This window comes from Saimiri boliviensis, chromosome 15 (genome assembly GCF_048565385.1).
Source record: "Saimiri boliviensis isolate mSaiBol1 chromosome 15, mSaiBol1.pri, whole genome shotgun sequence".
In the NCBI taxonomy this organism is placed as follows: domain Eukaryota; kingdom Metazoa; phylum Chordata; class Mammalia; order Primates; family Cebidae; genus Saimiri; species Saimiri boliviensis.
In genome coordinates, this window is record NC_133463.1 from 15,715,810 (window position 1) to 15,726,833 (window position 11,024).

Below are 11,024 nucleotides of genomic sequence, written 5' to 3' on the forward strand. Positions count from 1 at the left end.
GCCACCATGACTGGCCTCCAAATATTTTTAACAAGATAAACTTACTCTGGTACACTCCACCACCACTAAACTTTAAGCATGTCTAATGCTAAAAAGGACAGTCCAAAGCCCTTATATGATTGTGTCTATGAGAATGAAGATGAAGCAGGGAAATAATGTGAGGACTTGAAAAGCTGTTCCATTGTCCTTTTCTTTATTTCTACATATTGGAACTAGCCTAGAATTGACTTATCTTCCCAAGAGAGAAGCCATGAAACCATTTCTTTTCTTTCTTTCTTTCTTTTTCTTTTTTCAACTTTTTTTTTTTTAAGAGACAGGGTTTCTCCATGTTTGTCAGGCTGATCTCAGGTGATACGCCCACCTCAGCTTCCCAAAGTGCTGGGATTACAGGCGTGAGCCACCACACCCACCCTCATTTCTTATTAAATGCATACTATGCTCCAGGTAAACACTGGACTTGGAAAAAAACTAATTAAACCAAATCTTTGCTTTTAAGAAGCTCAGAGGGTGGAGAAAGGGATTGCCATTTCATTCATTAAAAGAAGTGCGATTGCGTGGTTACCATGTCCAGACCCTGTTCTAGGTCCTGAGGGCACTCCTGTAACCACAACAGACACAGCTCTTGCTTTCAAAGAGTTTTCATTCTTTTGGGGGAGAGAATGGACGATCAACAAGATGAATCAGTCAATAATATGATTTAAGAGACGGCAGTCGATGCTATGGGGAAGCAAAGCCAAAACATGGGCAACATCTACAGTGACGTTGGCATAAACACCTGAGTGAGGTGAGCGAGCTGGCCCAGGGGTATCTGGGATTGGAGGGCTGTGGGCTTTGGCTTCTATTCTAAGGAAGATGAGAAGCATTAAAATAAATAATCCCAATCCAATCAGAAAGCAACTATACATGGGACAAACGATCCCTAGCTTTGGCTTATATTCAGGGTGAGACAAGCTATTGGAATAAAGGTTTACAAGTCAGTGTGACAAGTGTACAAAACAAGTGTGGAGACAGACCGTGCTGTGAGAACACAGAGGAACACTACCCACACTGCCTTGGATTTCAGGGCTATTCTTGTGCTGACAGTTCCTCTGAATAGCCATCTCAAAATAAACCAAAGGAGTATATTGTGCAGTGGCATATTTTTGGTTTCCTTCACTGTAGTATCCCTTTTTAGAGCTGATAAATCTATTATTTCTGCATCTGTGAAACTCTTCTAAGAAATCAACAATATTGATTGATTGATTGACTGCCATTAAACTCAATGAAAATGAAGCCAACATGGAGCCCAGAGGGCAGTGAGAGGTGGCTCCTTAATACCCGAGAGGTGGCAGTGGGAGAGGTGGACATCTGTAACTCAAGTGGAAAGCAATGCCAATCTCGGCGGTTAGTCCAGTGGTAGAAAAGATTGCACCATTAAGGGAAAGAGAGAAAAAAGTTGAAGAATTGATGGAGCAGACATGTAAGGTAAAAATTTTACACTAAAACTTGATTTGATTACTTTGGGAGTAAATTACACAAATCGTGCCTCTGTCTTTCAACAATGTTAGCTTGGATTTATACAAAAAATTTAGAATTCTTGGCATAAGTTTTCAAAAGATGTTACTCAATTTTTGTTTTGACGTGTTTTCAAATATTCTATGCCCATATTTTACTCTGGTGAGCTCTGTGTTTACCAAAAATGCATCCAGGTCTCTGGTTGAAAGATTCCATATGGGTTTCTGGAACTAATAGTATGAGGAAATAGAAACAAAACTGAAAGGAAAAGTTAGTTGACTTTCGTAGCTACCTTACAATTTACTCTGAAATTATTTAACGTTTATTTATTAACATAATAATTCATAAGTATACCAATTTATTTTACTTTCTGCTTCACAGAAAAGACAAATATTTGTCACTGTTAAAAGATAACATTTTCAAAGAAACGTAAAATTATGACGCTTATACATATATAAAAATGAACATGTGTTAAAGATTTTATTCAACTGGGAAGGAGGAAAGTAGGCAGATGTTATTGCAAGTTCAAAGAAGTGAAAAAAAACACATTTACGTGGAGTAAAGGATGTTGAAAGGAATGTGCAAATGGAGGCAAAACTAACTTCTTTCACAATGAGGGAGAGAGGTCAATCAAAGCTCCAGGCAGGACAGAATTAGCATGTTCTCAGGCAAGAATTATTTGCCATTGCTATCAGTTATCCACAGATCATAGAATTGTAAAACAGCTTTGATAGAATGAGAATCCAGTAATGCAAGAGGTGCCATCTAGAGTCTATGTAATGCATAATTTTCCACTGAAGCACAGATATTACCCCACATCACTTGGGAAACTCTATGTAAGATTTATAAAATAATATTTACTACAGAACATTTCAAACATATGTAAAAATAATAGTAATGAATGCCAATGTACAGCCTGCTTCAGTAATCAATGATATTTTGCCAATCTTGTTTCATTCACCTCCCTTAATTTTTTAATAAGCTGAAATATTTTAAAGAAATACCTACATATCTCACTCTTTTACTTGTAAATACTACAAAATAGATTTTTACTTCACAATACAGTTTTTTACCCTTAAAAAATTAGCAGCTATTCCCCAATATTATCCAATACCCAGTCTATATTCAAAATTCCTTGATTACGTCAAAAATATCTAAGTTCTTCAAATTAGCCTCCACATACAGTTCATACATTGCATTTGGTTACTGTGCGTAAGTGTCGAGGATAGCCTCCCTCTTTTTTAAATGCTATTAATTTGTCAGCATAAGCCAGTCTATTTAGTTTAGGATTTACCATCTTCTGGACTTTTCTGATCACTTCTAACTGACAGAATTAAATTGTTTTTCTTTTCCCTGCATTTCTGGTAAAGAATAGTTAGATTTAAAGGTTTGGTTAGATTTAGATTAAATCTTACTTTGGCAAGAATGTTTCATGAGGTGCATCACATGAAAAGGTATATCATATCTATGTTCTTCCCAGTGTAGGTCCTCAAAAAAGAGGGAAATGCTTTGAGAATGGACCATGCAGCCCGGCGCCGTGGCTCATGCCTGTAATCCCAGCACTTTGGGAGGCCGAGGCGGGTGAATCACCAGGGTAAGAGATCGAAACCATCCTGGTCAACATGGTGAAACCCTGTCTCTACTAAAAATACAAAAAATTAGCTGGGCATGGTGGCGCATGCCTGTAATTCCAGCTACTCAGGAGGTTGAGGCAGGAGAATTGCCTGAACCCAGGAGGCGGAGATTGTGGTGAGCCGAGATCGCGCCATTGCACTCCAGCCTGGGTAACAAGAGCAAAACTCCGTCTCAAAAAAAAAAAAACAGAGAGGATGAACCATGCAATGCTTCCATGGTGTATCACAAAAGATATTTCCCTGATGCTAGTGGGTGATCCAACATCCATCAGCTCACTCTCTGATCAGCCTATCTCCAATGGGAGTCTTATCGCCCTTGAAGGCAAATGTTTCCACAGCCTCAAAGTGTTTAAATTGTGCTTTTTCCCCCCTCTAAATGCACAAAGAAATGAACAGCCCCCTGCAGTAACAACCATGTACTGCAACTGCTCTCAGATGCCTCCAAATTGCTTCCCTTGCCAGTGACCCAGTAGCTATGGGGCACACACTGGCCAAGGGCTTTCTCACAGAACACAGTAACCCCTGGTACCCCTAATGCCAAAAAGATCATGGAACTCAATATGGATTAAAGACTTAAATTTAAAACCCCAAACCATAAAAACCCTAGAAGAAAACCTAGGCAATACCATTCAGCGCATAGGCACGGGCAAAGACTTCCTGACTAAAACACAAAAAACAATTGCAACAAAAGCCAAACTGACAAATGGAATCTAATTGAACTAAAAAGCTTCTACACAGCAGGAAACAAACAAACAAACAAAAAACTATCATCAGAGTGAACAGGCAACCTACAGAAGGGGAGAAAATTTTTGCATTCTACTCATCTGACAAAGGTCTAATATCCAGAATCTGCAAAGAACTTAAACAAATTTACAAGAAAAGAACAAACAACCCCATCAAAAAGTGACAAAGGATATGAGCAGACACTTCCCCAAAGAAGACATCGATGTGGCAATAAACATCAAATAAAGATCATCATCACTGATCATTAGAAAAATGAAAATCAAAACCACAATAAGATACCATCTCATGCCAGTCAGAATGGTGATTATTAAAAAGTCAAGAAACAGTAGATGCTGAGGCTGTGGAGAAATAGGAATGCTCATACACAGTTAGTGAGATTGTAAATTAATTCAACCATTTTGGAAGACAGTGTGGTGATTCCTCAGGGATCTAGAACCAGAAATACCATTTGACCCAGCAATCCCATTACTAGGTGTATACCCAAAGGAATATAAATCATTCTACTATAAAGACACATGTACATATGTTTACTGCCGCACTATTTACAATAGCAAAGACATGAAACCAACCCAAATGCCCATCAATGATAGACTGAATAAAGAAAATGTGGTATATATACACCATGGAATACTACGCAGGGATAAAAAACAATGAAATCATGTCCTTTGCAGGGACATGGATGAAGCTGGAAGCCATCGTCCTTAGCAAACTAACATAGGAACAGAAAACCAAACACTACGTTCTCACTCATAAGCGGGAGTTGAGCAATGAGAACACATGGACACAGGGAAGGAAACAACACATACCAGGGCCTTTTGAGGGATGGGAGGCGAGGGGAAGGAGAGCATTAGGACAAATACCTAATGTATGTGGAGCTTAAAATCTGATGTTAGGTTGATAGGTGAAGCAAACCACCATGGACCATGTATACCTGTGTAACAAACCTGCACACTCTGCATATGTATCCTGGAGAAGAAGAAAGGAAGGAAGGAAGGGGGGGAGGAAGGGAGGGAGGGAGGGAGGGAGGGAGGGAAAAAGAGAAAAAGAAAAAAGGAAGGAAGGAAATAGAAAGAAAGAGAGAAAGGAAAGAAAGAAGGAAGGAGAAAGAAAGAAAAAGAAAGAAAAAGAAAGAAAGAAAGAAAGAAAGAAAGAAAGAAAAGAAAAGAAAAGAAAAAAGAAAAGAAAAGAAAAGAAAAGAAAAGAAAGGCCGGGCGCGGTGGCTCACGCCTGTAATCCCAGCACTTTGGGAGGCCGAGGCAGGTGGATCACGAGGTCAAGAGATCGAGACCATCCTGGTCAACATGGTGAAACCCCGTCTCTACTAAAAATACTAAAAATTAGCTGGGCATGGTGGCGTGTGCCTGTAATCCCAGCTACTCAGGAGGCTGAGGCAGGAGAATTGCCTGAACCCAGGAGGCGGAGGTTGCGGTGAGCCGAGATCACGCCATTGCACTCCAGCCTGGGAAACAAGAGCGAAACTCCGTCTCAAAAAAAAAAAAAAAAGAAAAGAAAAAAAGAGAGAGAAAATCAGTGCTGAAACTCTATGCAAAAGAAGCAGAGCTTTAGATCTGAGAAGAACCTGTTCATAACTTTTGTGACTCCAAGAGGAAGACAGAAAACCTTAAAAAGGAAGTGTGTGGCACCTTTTCCAGGTTTCTTCAAGGGATCTCAGGGCAGCTAGAAATCTCTAGATTTCTTCATGTGGCAAAAGGAAGGAGAAGCCCAAGCGGAAGTAGATGGAAGAATACGTCTTAGAGGAGTCAGTTGGGAAAGTTTTAAGCTTTCCAAAGGCAAATGAAGTTTTGCATTTTTCTCATTAAAGAAACATGCCAACAAGAAAGAAAGCAAACAGAGGGACCAATCCCTCTGCGATTAACACCTTACTATAAAAGCAGTTCAGTTAACTGAAGAAACTTCCCAGGAACATGACCCAAAAGAAAAAAAGTAGAAAGACCTTAAAAAAATTATAGCTTGTTATCAGCTTTTAGTTAAGCTGGCTTCTGACCTTAGAGCTCTTTAAAAAATTTTTTTGTTGGTCGGGCGCGGTGGCTCACGCCTGTATTCCCAGCACTTTGGGAAGCCAAGGCGGGCGGATCACGAGGTCAAGAGATCGAGACCATCCTGGTCAACATGGTGAAACCCCGTCTCTACTAAAAATACAAAAAATTAGCTGGGTGTAGTGGCACGTGCCTGTAATCCCAGCTACTCAGGAGGCTGAGGCAGGAGAATTGCCTGAACCCAGGAGGCGGAGATTGCGGTGAGCCGAGATCGCGCCATTGCACTCCAGCCTGGGTAACAAGAGCGAAACTCCGTCTCAAAAAAAAAAAAAAAAAATTTTTTTTTGTTTTCAAATCTCCTATCAGATTTCAGCCAGCACAAACAGCCAATATTCTTGGCTTTTAAACATTTTTTTTTTTTCTGTTAAACCAAAACTTTCCAAGTGATTCACTAAAATCAATAGGCCTTAACCAAGGTTATTACTGGAACTAACGATGCCCTAGCAGGCGTCCCGAAACTACGACCTGCGGGCTGCATGCGGCCCCCTGAGGCCATTTATCCGACCCCCGCCGCACTTCAGGAAGGGGCACCTCTTTCATTGGTGGTCAGTGAGAGGAGCCCAGTGTGTGGCGGCCCTCCGACGGTCTGAGGGACAGTGAACTGGCCCCCTGTGTAAAAAGTCTGGGGACGCCTGCTAAACTGCTCCAAAGAGTTGCAAAGCAGTTTTCACAAGATGCAGGACCGCAACAAAGATGGCTGAAAGAAAGGAAAGTTTTGCTAGCCTTAAACAGGGAGTAACCCATGTTTCTGTCCAGCCATATTCTCTAGGGTCTCAGTTTCTTAGCTGACTGTCTAGATACAAAGACCTGAAAGCCTCATGTTCCCTCAGAGATGGAAGAAGACAGGAAATCAAAACCCGTCCTTGGAAGGGAAAAGGATCAGTAACAAAACGGTATCCCAAAAAGTGCCCTTTCAGAAGTATAAATTTCCAGTGGTATACTTGTCCTAGTAGCAACTCAATCCAATGAGTCTGTTCATGAAAAGCTCAGGAGGTAATTTTCCAGATTTAGAATAAGCTTTTATTGTATAAGCAAAAGATGTTTCTTGAAGAGAGCAAAGAAAAGGCAATCTCAATTATTCTCCTCCTCCTCAAATAAATAAATAAATAAATAAATAAATAAATAAATAAATAAATAAAAAGAGAGAAAGAAAAAAGAAAAATTCACTCCTAGGAACAGGCTGAGATAGTAAAATATTTCTTGCCGCAGACGGCTATGAATGGTGTTTGTCCTACTGAAGTCTCAGGGAAAAAATTAAATCATGGCGTTTGTGCAATACAGTGCTGCCAATATCCCACAGACCTGTTAATCTATGACATGGGGTAGGCTCCCCTGGGATTGCACATTGCCAACACTAACGAGGCAACAAAGGTTAAGATGACAAAAGCCCCTTGTGGATGGGACTTTTTATTAAGACAAACTCTCCTGAGAGCTTGACATATTTGAACAAAAAGTGTGCTGCTTAAAATTGTGTGCCTTGGGTTTCAGTCTTTTCAGACAGGGCTACTGGACTTGACCTGAAGGTCACACCCACAATGACAGTGCTCCCACTTGGTCACAAGTCAGGCTCTCAAAAACATAAAACAAGACGAGAGGAGAATCTCATTCAGTTCTTATTCATGGTTCTCATCATCTCTACCAGTGGGACAGAGTCTATCTGGTGGGATAACCCAAACCTTTGTTTCATAAGCCCTGAGTCCTTGGTTGTCCTGACTTTGTTGGGTTAATGTAGTTAATGTGTAATTATTACCACACAACATAGAACTTTTGGGTGAATTCCTTGGGTTGCAAACATGGTCTTTCTTGCCCCTCTTCTGTAGTTGAAACCCAAATTCTCCTTAGTAATTCAGATCAATGAATTTGGCTAGCACCATGACTCCTTTTTCCTGAAGTTTCTTTCAGTGGTAAGAGAAGCTGTAAATGGCTATGTGACAGTTTCAGTTTCTAATTTATTAGAGCCATAACTGTATTTTCTAGCGAAATTATTCTCTTGGGCACTAGGACCTCTAAACTTTCTGAATCAAAGCTTTTTGGTACAGCAAACAAAGCTTTTAGTAAGTAGATTATTAGATGTAATAGTCACTTTTACATATTGTTTTCTGACCCTTGTCTTATGCCATAGTGTTTCTGCACCATATATTGGCCATGTGTTTAAGGTATATTGACAGCCTCTAAAGCAAATTATAAATCAGGCAGGATGTTTTTTCCCAGGTGGCACAATAACTGAGTCTTAGGTTGGTTCATTGTCAATCTTTAGTTGATTCTAAGTCAATCAACTGTGTCTAGGTGGTAAGGAAGCTGGCAAGCCCAGTGGATTTTGTTGGAATGAGCTCTTCAGTATGCCTACTATGCCAACAAATAAATTCTGCAGTCTGAGGCAATGACATATGGGATACTGCAGCGATGACAAGACATCTGCAAGTCTACCCACAATGGTGTTTCTGAAGCTACTTTGGTAAGGAAAGACAATTTATATGTGAAATGTGTAACTTTTCGATGAGAACATATTACTGCCTCTCCCTGATGTAAGCTGTTCAGTGTCATCATCAGATCAGCGGCTGAATTATCTCTGACACCCTGTTTTCCATTGAGGCTTTAATTGGTACAATCTTTTAATCCTTGCTAACCACCTCTTCATGGGAAAGAGGTGGGGGAGTTGGTGAATCAGATGTAGTGTGCAGCCTTCCCAAAGTCAAAATATGGTCGTTTTACTTAATGGCAAAGCTGGTTTAGAGTTCAGAACCAATGAGGCTTAGTGCCTTCATGGACTGTTTTAACAAACCCTGCATTTTGATGTCACAGGGGCTGATAATTGTATAGAAAATGTGATAGAAACAGGAGACAGCCAAATGCCCCCAGGTCATTGTTCACAGGGGGCTTCCCCAAACATGCCAATAGTGAAAAATTCTGTCCCTTAACACATGTGCAGTAAGAAAAAGAAATCACTGTGAAGTGGCTCAGACTAGGGGTCCACCTGCACACTGAGAGAATGGGGTGGAGCCACCGGGAATTCACACCTTATGGAGGGAGAGGAGCCTGGCCTCTTCAGCTTGTGTGTGGTGGTCTGGCATTTAATCTGTGAGGTGGGAGCCTGTTGGCAAGACCCCCTTTTTCAACTGGGAGCTTTCTTTTAATAAATTCTACTCTTGCCAAGTGCAGTGGCTCATCCCTGTAATCCCAGCACTTTTAAGAGGCCAAAACCGGCAGATCACCTGAGGTCAAGAGTTCAAGACCAGCTTGACCAACATGGAGAAACCCCATCTCTAGTAAAAATACAAAATTAGCCGGGCGCGGTGGCTCAAGCCTGTAATCCCAGCACTTTGGGAGGCCGAGGCGGGTGGATCACGAGGTCGAGAGTTCAGGACCATCCTGGTCAACATGGTGAAACCCCATCTCTACTAAAAATACAAAAAATCAGCTGGGCATGGTGGCATGTGCCTGTAATCCCAGCTACTCAGGAGGCTGAGGCAGGAGAATTGCCTGAACCCAGGAGGCAGAGGTTGCAGTGAGCCGAGATCGCGCCATTGCACTCCAGCCTGGGTAACAAGAGCGAAACTCCGTCTCAAAACAAAACAAAACAAAACAAAACAAAACAAAACAAAAAAATTAGCCTGGCATGATGGCTCATGCCTGTAATCCCAGCTATTCGGGAGGCTGAGGCAGGAGAACCACTTGAACCCGGGAGGCAGAGGTTGCGGTGAGCCAAGATTCCACCATTGTACCCCAGCCTGGCCAACAAGAGCAAAACTCCATCTCAAAATAAAATAAATAAAAATAAATAAATAAATTCCACTCTCCTCACCTTTCAATGTGTCCACATGCCTAATTTTTCCTCATTGTGACAGAAGAACCCAGATTTTAGCTGAACTATAAATCAAAAAATCCTGCAATATTTTCATGGCCCATATGAGGACATAAGAAAAGGTGATTATATGCTATCAATCACAAGGAAGGTATAAAGGTAGTTATGATAAGTTTTTGTAAACCATGGAGATAACCAAATTTCTTTGTCAATCATGTTTCCAACTATAACTCCCCTGGACAGTTTGTTATTCACAGACAATTGTCTTGCTTTGATCCTTTTCAAAAGATGATCTATAATCAGCTGTAGGACTCTGACAGGTGCTCTCAAATGCAGGTTTCTGATAACTTTGGAGATTGTAACATTGGAATAAAGGAAAAACGTACAGGACTCACAAAGAGCTGAAATGTTGACAAATATCAGTCAGAGCAAGAGTTAACAGAATGGACTGCACGAATAGAAAACTAAAGTAATATTTTTTTACTTTTGCTTGGAACACTGCTGATCCTTGTTTTGTTATTCAGAGTCAAAGAAAGTGATTTTGAGCTATTTATGACTTTTAATGAGTGAGTAAGTTATACTCTTGTGAACAAAATTTGGAGCATATTTGTTTCTCTTTCTCTGCCTGGCTTCTCCAGAATCTGGAAACTAGTTGCAAGTGTTCTTATTTATGGCAATACAGTTGTTTGCATCAGTACAATAAAAATCCATTTTCTTTTGCAAAAGGACACAAATGGAGAAACTGTCTTTTCTTTTTTCCCAGGATTGGCTGGAAGGGTATGCTTCCCTTTAAGGAGTCAAGCTTGACTTGCAGAGCCAATAAAAACCCCTTGAAAAAACTAGCCTTGTCTACACAGTCCCCGTACAGGGTTTCTAATCTGCAAGTAAAGAATGAGTGAGTCAAGAATGTCACTTTCTGGCTGGGCATGCTGGCTTGTGCCTATAATCCCAACACTTTGGGAAGCCAAGGCAAGCAGATTGCTTGAGACCAGGAGTTTGAGACCAGCCTGGCTGACGTGGAGAAATTTCGCCTCTACTAAAAAATACAAAAATTAGCCAGGCATGGTGGTGCACACCTGCAGTCCCTGCTACTCGGGAGGCTGAGGCACAAGAATTGCTTGAACCCAGGAGGCAGAGGTTGCATTGAGCCAGTATCATGCCACTGCACTCCAGAGTGAGACTCTGTCTCAATAGAAAAAAATTTAAAAAAAAAAAGAATGATACTTTCTAACAAGCCCAGAAACCAACCCTATGTTCTCGGGACCTCAAGAAGAGAGAAGTTTATCCAACTCA